The 16,497-nt window shown below is 38.1% G+C and overlaps 1 protein-coding gene across 3 annotated transcripts in view; it reads left to right on the forward strand.

Annotated features, from left to right (window-relative positions):
* The window catches only part of PDE7B (phosphodiesterase 7B), a 176,987-nt gene that overhangs the window by 121,947 nt on the left and 38,543 nt on the right, over positions 1-16,497 (forward strand). The gene's annotated exons all lie outside the window — the stretch shown is intronic.

Here is a 16,497-nt window from a genome sequence, read left to right on the forward strand (position 1 = left end):
GATAGCTACACAAAGCAGCAAACAGAAAAGTTAGCAAACTCATTACAAGCCTTGTTTAATCAATGCTCCTTAGAAGGAGAAACTCCTCCTCCTGAAAGAAAGTAGAGATATTTGTGAAGCCATTAAAGAAAAGAAGAGACTGATTGTCATCTGTATTTCATTCTAGTGAATTGACAGTTCTCACTCCCCCATATTGACAGACTGGTAACACAGCATGTGTGTCTGTATACCCAGCACAGCATACACACAGCAGGGGATGAATTTCACGTCATAACAGAAAAGCTCCACTATGAGCTATACAGTGCAGAACAATAAGTTACTTATCTGGTAACAGTAAAATATCTGGTGGTCTCTTGACAGAGAAAATGCCACTGAGCAGGTAGAGTGGATGTAGAGGAACACTGCTTTTAGGAAAGTGTCTTTGTAGATAAGTTGCAAGCTCATGTTTCTGCTGTGCAAAAGGGTTATTAGGTTTTTGAATTAGGGGATGGAACGTGGAACGTCTTTAAGCTGCTAATTAACATGGCAGGAGCCTCCGTGGTGTCTACAGCTACAGCAGGGGAACATCTGTCTGCAGCAATTAGGCAGGAGCTTCCAGACTAAAGGGCCGCTCACAGATGGAGTGGATAGCTTGCCAGGCAAATGATGTAGGGCTGTTTATACAAACCCACTTTCCCTCTTAAAAGCAATAGAATAGCAAACACATACCCTTGGCAGTCTTTGGGCATAAAAATAATTATGATAAATCTGAAATGTTAAGTGGCTGCTATATTGGAAAAAATATATATAGTGGTAGGGGAAAACCCCTCAAATTCATTGAGCAGGGCAAGAACTCATACAAATCTGACACACAACAAAAATAATAATGCAAGGTCTTATTAAAATTTTATTATATTGTACAAACTAAGAAAACTCTTTGAAGAGTAGGTAGAGATGGTGCTTTTTTGGATGTGCAGAATAGTTTTCAGTGAAATGAATATATTCCTGCTACCTGTCTTATTTATTACTTTTGTTAAGATTAGAGAGTTAAGAGAGTTAAAAATTTCTTTCCAGAATCAATCAAATGTATAAGCTTGTTTTGGTCAAGAAATAGTCCTGCAAGGACTAAGATATGAAATCGTCTTAAGATATTTGAAGATAGCCTATGGAGTAGGGTTTGTTGGTGGTGTGTTTTTGTTTTTTTTGTGTGTCCGTGTGTGTGTGTGTTTTTTCCAGTATGTTTATTTTTACTGTATGTAATGTTAATATTTATAAAAAGTTCTCATAATGCTACATGCACCACTGCTGAGTAGATGACATATGATTGCAAGGGAGCTAAAATCTGTTTGATTTCAACAGAAAATAAAGACTTAGCAAAAGTAAATAAAATCTTGAAGAAAATAAATAACTTAAAAAAAAAAAAAAAAAAGGAAAGAACTTATAACTGGATAGTGAGGAAAGATGTAGAATAGTTGCCCTTTGTCTCCCTTCTCCCTCAGCCCCATCCTAAATGTACTCCAAAGAAAATATTTGTACTCTATCATTACTACTTCCCTTCGCAGTCATGCATATTTTCTAACGATGGTACAGAGGAAAGGCACTGTTGTAGGGAATGGAACTTCTTTTTCTAGTACCTAGTAGTTGTGTAGTAGCGTAACAGTTCCTGTTATATTCTGGTTTAGCTACCTACACTTTTCTGTGAGAAACTTAGAGACAGAAAATCTGATATCTTACCTTTCATGACTGCTAGACAACTATTGCCCAAAGCAGTAATTTACTACCCTACCAAACCTGTGATTTTTTAAAAAGTAGTTCAGTTTTTCCATCATGTATCTCATTAGATTAGACCAATCAAAAAAATAAAATAGGTGACCTGTTTTTTATTTACTCGAATAACTGAAGGATAATCATTCTGTAGCCATAATCTTCTGAATTCCAGTAGATATCATTGTATGATGTAGCATTTTCCTTTCTATGTGTTAATACTGATGATGGATACAAGGCTTGCTTCTTACTAGCAGTTAAATATATTGTATTTTATAAAGCTAATATTAACCTCAATTTCTTGAAATTTCTGCCTGTTCCACTCCAGGTTTTTACCTGACTGGAAAAAAGATAAGATAATAAAGAAATTATTTTTGAATGTATTTTGTTGAAAGTGTATTGGCCATTGCTAAATTGCCCTTGCAGCCTGACATGACTGCCGTAGGAGTGCATGGTGTCACTGCTGGCTTTGAGGAGCAAAGTCCTGTGACTGCTGAATCAAGGTCTTGAATATTAAAAAAAATCAAGTTGTAATTTCCAGATCTTTTTCTGATCAGAAGTCAACACTCCTCAGGAATATGCAAAGAGAATACCATGCCTTTATAATTATGATAGGGTACTGTTTGACTGAGGCTTTTTCCTCCCCCAGCAACTTGTATTTCTTCTTGCACTGACCCCCATGATTCCTCAGACTCCACAGCATCTGAATGCAAGTGCAGCCACTCAGTTTCTGACAAGAGGGAAAAATCGGGAGCAGTGACTGCTGCCCCTGCCCAGGGGCCTGGTGGAGCACTGGCTGTGCCGATTCTTCAGTGGAAGGCTTGGGGCAACCTGTCCCTTCCTTCTTGTTCCTCCAACTCTAGAGCAACACATCTGTATCGTCAGGGGCCCCAGTGATGATGTCAGTTTCTGAGGTAGGAAAATGTGGTCACAGAGAAGATCAAGATACAGGAGGACCTGGGTCACATCCAGAACCCCTTTCCACTTGCCACAGGGGTTGAAAACTTTTTCCCTTTTTATGTGTAAATGGAAAGTTGGTTCAGGAAACTGAGATGTATCTTTCCAGATGAAAAAACAGAACAGCCTGTTCAACTCCCTTGTGGGGAGTAACCACTTGTAGGCACTTCCACTGGCCCTTGTGCAAGAGGTCTCTGCCCAGCAGCCAGCTGCAGCCAGGGCTGCTGAGGCACCTGGCGATGGGCTGACAGCTCTTCTCAGAGCAATCACAAGAGCCAACATGAGGACAGAATGCCTTAATTCTGCACCAGTACCTGATATCTCAGCTCTAGGAAAAAACATTTGCTGAGCTCTATTTTAGAAAAACAGAGAATAGGAACATCTTATGCCGAAAAAACAAACCTGAACCGGGAGCTCACTGCTGCTGTGTACTTGCCATACAAATAACCTGGTGCTGGAAGAAGTGATTTATTTTTTTCTACAACAATCCCTTTATGTTATGATGGTTCCTGTTATATTCTGAAGAGAGAATTACTCAGGCATGAGGTTTTGGGGATGGATAAAAAAGGAAGCTTAGTTTAAGGAGAAATGGAATATACATGTTTTGACAGGATTTTAGGCACACTCCTGCCTGTTGACAGAATTCTAGACAACCTTTTTCTCCATGTAGTTGATACCTGGATCTGTGTTCGAACATCCATGAATACAGTATACATTACTTTGCTACGCTTGTGTGGGGACTAACAGAGTATAGCAATATGCATCTTGTGTTATAGCCTGGTACAAAATGTTAGTCAGTTTTACAACGATGGGCAGAATTTTCTGACATTCTTCACTAATGTGACAATAATGAGCTGATTCATACTGATCATCGTGGACTTTCGTGTCAGCATGGAACCACATTAGAATTTGACTTTTTTGAAATTCTTAACGTGTTTAGGTTAGTGTTTCACAGGTTTGGTGAGACCTAGCCAAACACCTGAGGAGGGAAGGTTCTTGTGGGGTTTCTAGCAAGAGTTTCTGAATAGCTTTTCTAAATCTAATTTCTAAATTCTAAATCTAATTTGCAGAACTTTGGCATTATATATCAGTTGAAAGTAGAGTCTCACCAATCAAGATTTTCTTTCATTCAGTTCCTGAATTTTCCTTGGTAATTGTTAGCTACTGAATATACGATTAAGGTAGAGTCTAGGAAAAGCACAGTGTTTTCTGGATGTTACTTTAAGACATACTCAGTGTTTATTCAAGCAGATCTGTTTTGAAGAAAAAGACAATCTTACTGATTTTTCTGTGTTATGTCTTGCAGTTCCCAGAATAATAATAAAAAAGATAAAATCTCTGCTTAGTATGAATTGCACAAGCATATGAAGAGTCGAGAAATACTTCTTATATGCCTTCACACACACATGCCAAAAAAGTCCTCGCCAGAGTTATTCTCTCTTGGAATTTACAGAGGTTTGTGAAGAGCAAATACAGAATCACTGTCTCACTCTTTCTCCTTTAAAATACTATGTGAGGAGGAGCCTGCGGATTTGGATTGCTGTGGAAGGGATCAGTTCAATGAATCTCTGAACTCTTGGGTTGCTAAATGGTAATTTAAAGGTAAATTTTGAGACAAAATTAAGTTATTGTCTGTACAGTCTATTGTTCCTTCGGGATTTATAAAAACATCCCAGCGTTTTTTGCCTCCACCCAAAAAAGTCTGTTTGTTGTATTCAAAGTTTTAGATTGCAATTTCCTCCTCTTTCTGAAGGACTTTAGCAATTATTTGAATTCCCTAAGAACATGTTAAAACAAGAGACAAAAACCTCAGCTTCTGTTTTCATCCCTCGTTGTGGAGAAAGGCAGTGTTGCAGTGCAGGCTGCCAGCAAGAGGACCTGGCATTTCTAATGTAAAATTGTTAGGGCAAGGCAGGTTGTCCTTCCCTCTAGGACGCCTGGCCTTCCCTCCCAAAGGCTGGTGTTTGGTGCAGGGCCGTAACATGACACTGCTATTCATTACTTCAATGTCAAACCCAAGTCTAAATTAGGTGTACATAATTATGGGATGAGGGAAGAAGATGGTGGTGTAAAGGATCACTGAAAGGGGCTCTGGTTACACTGAGCTATGCTGAATCCTCTCTGCATATCTTGGTAGTTGCTCTCCCTTTCAGATACTAATTTTTTGCAGTTTCTGGAATAAGGGGCTGAGCTAGAAAGAACTGTGCACCACAACAAGGGAAACAAGGGTCTGCAGAATACGAGCCTTTGCAAGCACCTAATTAGATTTGTTGGTCAACAGTTTTCTAATTACAGAAATATGTAACTGATTGTTTTTCTTTGAGCCAACTCATGGTTACCTCTCTTAGGAATGTGCTATGAATAAAGCTAAACTGCTATTTAATTTTACTTTAGATAGTAAATATTTAATACAAATGAACCATAAGCGTGAAGAGGATGCAGAGAGGAGGCTAGTGTTAGAGTAACCTGAGACTGATCTAGAGCTTACTCTTGTGCCCACCCCAGAAGCTTTTCTAAATTTTTAGATGTTGGATGCTTATGTATGTAGCGTTCACAGAAGATGGTCCACATCAGCAATCTGTTGAAGCCTAGTGGTCGTTTTCCAGCTTTGATATATACAAACTGCCTCAGAGGAGGCTGTGAGAAACACGAGAGGGGGCTTCCATGAAATATTCTGGCCACAGAAAGTTTGTATTAATTTCCCCAAGCTACGGAATAGTTCAGTATTGATAATGTCTGAATATCTTTAATGACCTGGTAGTATTGTTGAAAAATGGCCCTCTATTTTTTTTTTCTTTCTAAATTTTGAAAAACTTGATGATTGTGTTTGTTAAAATAGGCATTGATTTTTATTTACTGAAAATGCAGGTTTCAATAAATGAAAAATACTGGTTTTGTATTTAAATTAGTATTATCACAGTATTAATAACATCATAATATTGTTTATTTTTATAAATTAATATGACTGTAAATGCATTCCCTCACATTCATGTTTATAGGGAGGCTTCTCTTGGTACATATAGGTTTATATATAGACATACATGCTCAGTCCTTCAGTTTGGACTGCAATACACAGAAGAACAAAACAGTAAAAGCATTAGTTTTAGTTTCTCCTAGCCAAAAAAAAAAAAAAAAAAAAAGACTGAGGCAGAATCAATCTAATTTCATTAACATAGAGTGTTAGAAACAGTTTGTGGTAACCAACCTGAACTTTCCCTTTTTTAGTAAGTAAATTCAAGGTTATCCATGTTAGAAATTGAAATGTTTGCAAGAGATAGCATATTCGCTAAATTCTAGCCAGGCTAGGATTCTGGTGTTTTTATGTTTTTGTTTTCAAGATCTAATTGATAATAAACAAGGTATACATGTTTAAAAAAAATACAGTGTAAAAACAGGAAGAGAGAGGCATTTTCCAAGCTGTAGAACAGCCAAGATCTGCTTCCACTTTATGCAGTTTTATTCCTGTGTCTAGCATCAAAATGAAAAAGGTTCCACTCCAAATATTTGTATTATCTACATATGTCATTTTTATTGTTTTCTATCAGAAAAACATTCTTATAAGAAAAAGGCTTTTTTACCAAAATAATATTTTCTGATGAAGAAATATTACATGATAAAATGTGGGCTAGTTCAGGAAATACTCGTCTGGAATAAGCAAATGATACAGGGATCCAAAACACCTTATTTTGGACAAAGTTCTCTTGCCTTATTGTTCAATAATTCACTGAGTTATGGAGTTATTTGTATCACAGAGAAACTAAATCAGATTCAAAACAAAATGAAAGAAGGTTTGCAGCTGTTGGCCACAGATAATGGTTTTGAATACAAAGAAAATAAATAAATAAAGTCAATGATGATGGACAAACAAAAGTCGAATAAAAGACCTTCATTAATCTCAAACATTTGTTGGTGCAGTCTCAGGTGTACGGTACAATTCTCATTCAAAGCAAAGCTTCAGGCATTGTGCAAAGTTTTCTCCTGCAAGACATTACAGGCATCTTCTTGTGCTGCCAAGACAACACGCAGCACTTCCTTCCCCACCTTCCCTGTTCACTGCTGTCTCCCAGCCATGGAGACTCCTGGGGGAGCCCCATCAGCAGGGCTAAGTAGTGGCCAATGCTGATGAACATGCCATGCTCCAGCCTCAGGAGAAAACAGTAAGTTGTGGGGAGGCTGAATTACCACTGAGGCAAAGAGAAGGGGAGGAAGAAAAGTCACGCCAGAGATTGGAATATATATATTTACGTACAGTGCAGAAGGGGGGTGGAAAAGAGGAGATGAAGAACGTGTTGCAGCTGATGAGTTAGGATGATCCTGTGGTTAATGCACAAGACTGAGATGTTTACTTTAGTGTCTCACTTGATTATCTCTATAAAGTTGATTCCGTACTGATGTACCTTGAAGTGTTGTGCAAGCATCATATGATCTTGAGACAGAAAGATACAGCAAGACTGTCTGAATCAATAGTAAATCTCTTCTTGTGTGCAGTGAATTGGCAGCCAAGCAATTCTAGTACAACATAAAAAGGGAGTAAATCCTAAATTCATACTCAATTCTTCCACAGGCAAGGCTGCCATTGTGTAAAAACTATTAAGAGACACTCAGATTTGGATGATGTTAAGCATTACAGGAGTAGGCGATGTGTTGTTGCAATTGTAATTACTGCATTACTACTTACAGTTTTGAATATATATCTGTTGTAGTTTTACTGGAGATAGAAAGCATAGAAATCTTGTGGGCAAAGCCATGGAAAAAGAGAGGAATTTTCTTGAATGTCCTCTCAGAGTTGAATATGGTTTGGTTTTTTTTGACAGTATGAGCAAAAACTTCTACACTGAATTTCTTTGGATGTTGTATGACTTAACTGTTGCTAGTATGGAAAACAAAGATAAGTAGTGTTTGTGTAATGGTGATGTAGAAACCATAACCTGGACTACAGGCACACAATACTGCTGGACCACTGTTGCCCTGCATCAGAGAGCTTAGTGTCTACACAGGACAAACAAAACACAGAAGCGGAAAAGCAAGGCATGGAAAGGACATTATTTGTTCCATAGGAAACCAGGAAATGAGTTGAGGACTTATAATTGTCATCCTGTGTTTAAAGTTCAGGAGTGTCCCCTCTTTTTCTTTCACAGAAATGTTACTCTCTATTGAATGTTTCCCAAAAGCAAGCTCCAATTTTTATATTCTGCTTTGGAGTTATAATTCTTCTATTCATTAATTATTAATAACATTTTATCAATTATTATTTTATACAAGTATATCAAATATATCAAATTTTAATCATTGACTATGTTAGATACATGTGGACTGTAGCATCAAATGGTTTCTGCTTGTCTACCTAATAGTGCCTGAACAGCAAATGAGAACGATGCCTTGTGGTTCAAGTAACCCATCATTGCAACCAACCCATAAAATGCAAGTACTTGCAAACAGTTCTTCATGAGGAACTTGTAGAATGAAAAAAGATTCCATTAACAATGTACAATAAAAAAATCATTTAATAAATATTATAGATAGGTAAGCAATGAGAATGAAGACCAGTAAAGCAAACTTAGTGGAACATATGATTACCTCAACTTTCTGCAGAAAAAAGAAACTATTTTTCCACTGTAAAACCTGCATTGGCAGATTCAGGGAGTCACTTTGTGTTCTTACAGTGGAATCATTATAAGCATTGATAATGCTCAAATCAGAAATCCTTATAGTAGAGAGAGAGAGCCGCCATATGCAAAGGGGTTTCTGAAAGAGCAGCCATCTCTAGAACATTAATTCTGGTAAGGAAATGATTTATAGTTTGAATGGCTTAGGGTCTGGGTGTAACTGTGAGTGAAGAAAACTCTTATCTTTGGGGCACTGGCAGTACAAGTATTTTGGCCTAATGCACTTCACCTATAGATCAGAACTCTAGACCTGTTTTTAGCATTGGTCTTAGACAAAACACAAATTCCTTGTGATTTTTATTTTACACAGAATCAAAGTCATTATATTAAACTACTTAACCTATTTTGGCAAATTCGCGCATATAGTATTGGAAGTGTACAAGTCTTAGAAGTTTGTTATTAAATGCATGTTTATTTTAGTAGTTCAGAGTCTGGCAGAAGACTACAAGAAGTACAATTTAAACAATTAATGATGTGTTTATGCTATATTTTATTTGGGAGAGAGATAAAAGTAACATGACAGTAAGATATTATCTTCAAAGTTGCCATGGCAATGCAGCCTACCTGTTGCTAAGATCATGCTGTAGCTGATGTTATTACCTTTATTACAGCTCTTAACATTTCAGAACATACCCTTTAGTTTTTAAGGCATTATTTGAGATTTAACATAATGTGTGAGAAAACCAGTATGTCTTGCCACTTCCCAGAAGGGCTCTCGTGCAGCAGTAATGGTAGTGATAGGAATACCTGAGTCTGCTTACATAGCTTCCATCCTGCAGCACAGAGTAATTTGCAAGCTATCTAACAGTGTAGAAAGACAAGAATTATCTAGATAGTTCAGTGCCCTAGCTATATTAATATCATCTTTCTCTGGAAAGTCAGTAATCAATGTCTGGAGACAGAAGACACTAACGGGATAATAATAATGAAATATAAAAACCTCAAAATACAGACAGATGGTTCTTAGCACTAGAGCTAGAAATGATAACATTCAGATTATGAAAAGGAGCCTGTCCACAGCAAGTCTGGTTTCCTGATCCAGCAGAGTGCTCTGGGACCTCTTTTACTACTCTGAGTGCTGATGCTATTCTGGACCACAGCAGCAGTGAGACTCTCAAGATGCCATCAGTGAAAGGCTGCTGCTTGTGAGTGCTATAAGCTTCAGGCAAGAATGGGAATTATAAATGGATCACTCAAAAAAGCAGAATCACATCTCCTCCTAGCTTCTTGTTCTCACAGGCTTTCATTTTCAGCTTTCAGTAGTGCGTTCAGCCCTCTACATAGCAAATGCTAGATGTTTACGATATAGGAGAAGCAAAGTGTTTACCATGGTTGTCTGTGCCGTCTCCTTCAGGAACAGAGGTGGAGATAGATGATTTCTGCCTTTTGCATTTATAACACGATAATTACACAAGTCTCTGGGCTTTCTGTCTTTTTTTTTTCCTTTTTTTTTTTTTTTCCTTTTTTTTTTTTTCTCAGGACCTGCCTCATGCTTTTAGTTCTGTAACTTTGTTCTTTGCTGCCAGGTACCAGAGTCTGTCTGTCTTTTCTTTTGTATACAAAAGCCATTGGCTGAATTTTACAAAATTCCTGCTGGCAAACTCCAATGTCTCAATTTTTCATTTCTCCAAACTAAAAAGTTTGCTTGTGAATAAGCAGTCTGTGATTTACCCATGTTCTTATGCTCCCTTTCTGTCTTTGTATTCTGTGGTTCAGCACTTCATGTAAACTCTATATGTGGGGCTAGAAAATACTGAACGTTAAGTATCACACTGTAGTATCAAGGACCTAGTTATTTCAGTAGTCCAATTACTGTTGCTTAACAAGTGCTATTTTTCTTTAACTGAGCTGTGGGATTATAGGGCACAGATGAGATTACACTGTATTTACTTGAGGGTGTGCCTTCACACATTGGTGGGAACTGAAGGTGTGTGTATCTATTGCATTTATTACAAAATAAGTCTTAGCAGCCACAGGGCTAATCATAGTTCAAAGCCTTCTCACAGATAGGAGGCTTGGTGTGGCTTCAGCTGCCTGAACACGATCTTCATAGACAAAGTCTTGGATTCTTCCCTCATCGTGCTGCGCTTATAGCTGTGGCACCAAATTTAGGAGCAGAGGTGTCCTAGACTCAATCTGCAGTAAAAATCAAAAACATGCGGCTTTAAAGGCAATCAGTCTCTTAAGCATTAGTCACTGGGCGGAGGCACCTATTCCTCTTCACTGACTTACACCTAAGGTTACATGAAATACATCTGACCTTAAGGCAATAATTCATAGTGCATTATCAAGCTCATAAAAATTGTAAGCATTTCCAATGCAACATAACAATTTGGAAATATGACATTTTGAAAAGTTACCTTCTTTAGAACATGTAGGATTATCTGTTGTAATCGTCTCTCACTATTATTTCAGTCATATGTAGCTACTTATTTCTGCAAGCTCTGGGTTTGCTCAAGCAAGAACCAACAGGTATGGGAAGAGGACAGTATGGGTGCTGCTCAAGTATCTGAGTTTCTGATGACTGCTGTTACCTGGCTCTCTACGGCAGCTTCTTCATCCCCTTGGATGTCAGTTCAAAGGCTGCATGCTGTAATAATTTTGCCTCAAGATATTTCAGTTCAAAATCTTTTCTCCTGAGTTACTGATACAGTTTAAGGAAGGATTTCAAAGGTGTCTGTGAAATACTTTAGTTACATTTACTCTAGATGTTCTTTTGCCAGACTGGACGAGCTGTTAAAGGCATGCCTGTGGACCTGAGTGTCTTCCTCTGGCTATATATATAGGCAGTGCATCAGTGTGTAAGTGATCTCACCAGGACACTTTTAGTACGGAGGAGGGTTCTACAAGCAGATTTCTGTTCCAGCATGTGTCCAGACTGGCAGAAACAGCTCTGATAGCATTAAGAAAATAAGATACAGCAGGTGTACAGATTCTGGTCAGTAAAGGAGGGCAGAAGTTACAGCTACCTGGTACAGTCAGGCAGTGCAAGTTGTTCATGCTTGACATAAGAGCCACAATTTACTTCAAACAGAGTTTTGTAAGAAAACAGAGGATGAGTAAAATGTTTCATTTGCAACTGTTGCTGGTCTGGAGATGGAGTTTTGAAAAGCTGAAACTCAAGTAACTGACAGGTTAAAAATAATAATAATAGTAGCCCAAAATATTTGTTATCTAACTGACTTTTTCCTTGAAATTGAAATCTCCACAGAGAATGCCTGTTTTCACAGATCTGAAGTTTAAGTTTCTCCTTTGTAAAAGGAAACAGGCAAAACTTTTCAAACTTTAATTGAAGCTTCAAGAAAGCTGCAGTACTAGTACAAGTATTAGTCTAATCATTTATTTACTTATCAGCCTCTGAAGCTTGTGTGTGCACAAGGTAGACCACTGCGAGGGGAATTAAGTCATTTTCTGTGTCAGGTTCTACTCCACCATTTTATCCCCTTTTGGTAAAAAGGGACTAACAACAGTTGTCTTCCTTTGTAAAACCTTCTGAAACAAAGCTGCAGAATGCATTGAGTGAGTACACTACTTGAGAACTAATTAGGACGGTAACCAGAAATGGCAGAGCCATGCATCATATGGTTCAGAAAACTTCATGGTTGGGAACATTCAGGTGCTTAAAACTTTGGTACATACAAGTGGAGTGAGGTGGCTTCCCCAGTTTCTCCCACTGGAAAGGAGAGTCGTCCTGACTCCTAAAGGTCTAATGTCAGTCATTGTATCTGCTCAGAGTAAATGTTCTTGTTCACTTTCAATCTTATGCACATGAGGAAATCAGCAAAAAGTACTTTCTGCAGACAGGAATTTACAATTATAATCCTTACAACACTAGGAGAACCAAAGGAAAATAATCCAAACAAGTAAAAGTACAAATCACCATAAACAAGCAATAAACATCTTCAAATTAAAAATAATTCAGTAATTCTGCTACTTGTTCTTAATCTAACTTTTATTTGCAACTTGCCAACTTTTTACGCAGCAACACTTTCCTCTTTTAGAAAAGTTTCCACCCAAACCAGAATGATGTTTAAAACATTACCAGCTCATCTTCCTCCATCTGAGAAATCCCAAACCTTTTCATAACTGAAACAGTGAAAGAGCCAGGGACTCTGTGGAGTCCACTAGAGGCCTTATTACTGCCCCTCTGTTTTCCACGGAGAGCGCTCAGCAACTGCAGGATGTGTCCTAAAACAGTCATCTTAAGAAATATTTGGATGAAAATTGTAGAAAAGTCTGACTAGAATAAATACTTGTAACCTCCTGTGAATTTTCTGTGGTATTCTGACTTACCACATGGAGCTGTATACTAAAAAAAATCAATAATTAGATGGCTCGTCCCTACTTCTGCTGCTGCATGAAGCTGCTTAGTTGTTTTGTCCCAGCTTCAGCCCTGTTTTCTCTCTTAATTTGTTGTGCTTGCTCAGTGAAATTGAATCCCACGTCATTTCAGGCAAGCCTTGGAGAAGTTGTTTTCCTCGGTGCAGATGGCTCTTTTCTCCAGATGTACGAGGCGGCTCAGAGCTGCCTCCTTCTTCTCTTAACCCTTTTGCCCGTCTTGAAGCCACACTGCCCTGTTGGTGCCGTAGCCCTGTGGCTCTTGCCCCTTATCTGATTTTCCCGTGACTGCAGGCTGCCATGCGTGTCAGTCACATGCCATCAGTTACCTAATGTGCCACACAGGCTCCTGTTACCTAACACAGCTTTCTTCATTTTGTTTGCTTTGTTTTCTTATCTGTTTGTTTTAACGAGGACAAAGTAAAACCGAAGTGTGCCGCAGCCACTGGGAGATGTCTCCGCTGGAAGCTCTCGTGGTGGCTTGGCTGCACAGCTCTTTGTGTTTGTGACTGTAAATGTTCCAGCCACACAACTCCAGCCCAGAGGAGCCAGAGAGGACCTGTACCCTTGCCGTTTCCCTTCACCCTGTTTGTTTCACTTGGGAACACAATGAGCTGTCAAAATTTCCTGCCTTGTTTCCACAGAATCCTTCCTTTTGCTCCAAAAAGGATTATTTATCTAAAGCTGCTAATTGTATAAATTGTCAGAACAATTGCTTAGCTTGATTTTAAGGTGGAGAGCAAAGACATGTAAAGGTCTGGTGACCTAATGAAAGTTCCCCTCAAAGGTCATCTGTCAAAGAGCAAAAGTCTGGTGTGTTGCCGCTAACGGCCCTTGCCTCTCAGAAATTAAAAACCATGTGGTGTGGTACACATCTGGTGCAATCCCTACTTTTAGTATCTCTGCTGAGTGTACTTATGTTTAATTAAAAGCAATAGAGAAGAATATAAAAGTTTTCCAAATCAGTGCGCCAAGACAAAATAGAGGAAGGCAGGTGTGGTTGATTTAGCCCACCACCACTTCCTAACTAATCTTTCTCTAATGATGTAGAAAGAGACTAGGTGGCACCTGGCGAGGTATTTTGAAATAACAGATTGATGAGGTAGAGCTACTTGATAACATCTTTGACTCATCAGAAACTTGCCTTTCCTGAGGGTAAAGTTAATGATCCTGGAATATCAGGGTTTTAGTGGCTTTGACTATGCCAGTGGGGATACAGATTTATTCTGCATATAGATTCCTGTAATGCTAGACACAACCCAGACTTCTATTGTCTAAAAAATGTAAAAGGACAAAAATAGTTGATAGGAAACATAAGTAATTTTCCATGACTTCAGGTACCTCAGGTTTGCTGGTTAAAACTCATTCCCATTTTCTTAGTTTGAAGAGCATGGGTCTGATAGCAAATTGATTGGTCATCATGCATAGCCCTTAACTATTTCAGGTCATCTTTCAAAAATTTTCATTAGTTCTCTCCTGCTTCTATGCTAAGATCATTAATAACATTTAAGACTGTTCCCAATATGAATCATTTAAAGACCATGTAATAATTGTTCACAAGCAGAAGTTTCCTTTCAGTTTTCCTTTCCTTTTCACCTTGTTATCTTCTTGCCTTTAGTCTTTTTCCAGCTTACACTTTTTGTACTTATCTCTTGCCTTCTCTCATGTGCTTGATGAAGTCCATATGGCTGAAATACACTATAGTGTTGTTGTTTTTCTCTCTTGCCTAACAGTTAGCTATTTTATTTGAGGTAATTCAATATCAGATTTTATCTTACATGGTCTACCTTTGGCAAGCCCACACTGTGTTTTCTTCTGCATTCCAGTTGTCTCCCTACCTTTAACATTCTCCTCATCAAAATTTGGAATCATACTGTTAAGATGAGAGTTAGGCAGATTTCCCATACGTAACCATGTATGATTTTGTTATTCCCCAGTACTCACTCTCTTTCATGTCCAGAGAGAAAATCATCCTTTCTGGGTTTATGGTATTGTATGGTTGTTAGAGGTGTTTTTTTTTCATATTTTTGGAGTTGGACTTTCTCTTTTTTCTTTCAAAGTATTTGTTGATTTAGTCAGGAGTGACATGTTTATCAGGCTGTTAATGCAGGGGGTTATTTGCAGTTCCCTGTTAATTCATTGGTGCATACAGAAAAACAAAATCCTCAATCAAGGCATGCTCTGAATTTACACCCGTTCTTAATTTGCTGATGCTTGCATTAGTGACAGGCTCAAGCCTGTCTGATTTTTATTTTTTTTTTATTCGTATAATGTGCACCATATGCTTGCCGTTATTACTTTTTACCTGCGTGAATCAGCCAATCTGATGGGTCTACCTGTGGTAGTGAGCAGTGCTTTTAGATAAGGGTGCTGGTTTGGGAGCTCTGATTCACAAGTGTTGATGGATCTCACTTCAGCATTTTATAAACCCCATTTGCCCCACCCTTCTGCCCTTTAAGACTCAGGAATAGGTTTATATGCCTTTGTTACTACAGTTGCAAGTGATTTGAAACTGCTGATGAAGGTAGATCCCTGCTGTTTTCATACCTTTGAACTGCAACAGCTGAAGAGCAGGCAGAGGTTTGCACCTCCTGACATCAGAAGGGATAAGTCGGGTCAACAGCAGCTTAGAGAGTTTGGGGCTGGTTCCTCAGCTAGCAAGGGAGCTGCAGGTTGGCAGGCGGCAGCTGGATGCAGGGAGCACGTGTTCTGTCTCTAGAAACAAAACAACAAAACAAAAATAAGGATCAGAGAAAATACATTCGTATTTTTAATCTAAAGTGACTGTGTTTGATGTATTCTTAATTTGAGTGCACACTCTTGTCTTTTGTACCTCTAAGGACCCCTAGAGGGCACAGAAGTTTTTCTCCACCTCAGATAGGCAACTTAATCATTCTGCTTGGCTTTCTTCCCTTATGCATAATTGTAAGCACATTTTAAGTGAGCATTAGATAGAAAAAATAACAGCATATAACTAGATCCTTCTTTCATGCTGGAAGATGTTTTCTTGTTTTTAAATATAAGCAGTAGAAGCTTGCACTAGCAGCCAAATTCTTCAATAATTTTTGTTTATATTAGTCAGATACCGTATTTGTATCCCAAAGGAAGCTCAATTCAAAATAACTAATAATTCATAATTTTGTGAACTTCTGAGAGAGAGGCCTGCAGAGTGAGCTGTCTGGAAGTACTGTGGGTACATTTTCAACATGATGGTCTGTGCTCCTGTGGAGGAGCAATTGGTATTAAAAGAACTACAGTACTCTGATATAAATCCCTAAAATATACAAACTTAATCTTATTTAAGAATATTTAAGGTGTTGGTCTGATGAATTTTCACACAAAGAAATGGGGAAATTACTGTACAAGATATTTAAAGTTAGAGAAATGTAAAAGTGACATCTGCTTCTGCTACTTCCTATCTACTTCGAAAGAGAGTTTTGTACTGCTTTTACATGCTGAGTAGTGTTTTGCTTTCTCAAATGATTTTTTTCATTTCATCAATGCTACATGGCAAGTCAGGTATTAATCAACATGAATTACACAAGGATATTAATTTGTATCATCGTATTGTCACTTCATAATGCTACATACTAAATTTGTAGAATAATGCTGGGAACATCAGGTTTTGGTTAAATAAGGCAGCTTCTGTGTATGAGGAGAAGGCAGATGATGTTTTCCAGAATGCTCAAGGAGCAGAAAGTAAAACAAAAACAAACAAAATGGAGAAAAAAAAAAAAAATCATACTTTGGGTCTATTTTTTTTCATTATCTAATGATTTTGAGACCAGTCCCA

This window comes from Aythya marila, assembly GCF_965140915.1.
Source record: "Aythya marila genome assembly, chromosome: 3".
NCBI lineage: Eukaryota > Metazoa > Chordata > Aves > Anseriformes > Anatidae > Aythya > Aythya marila.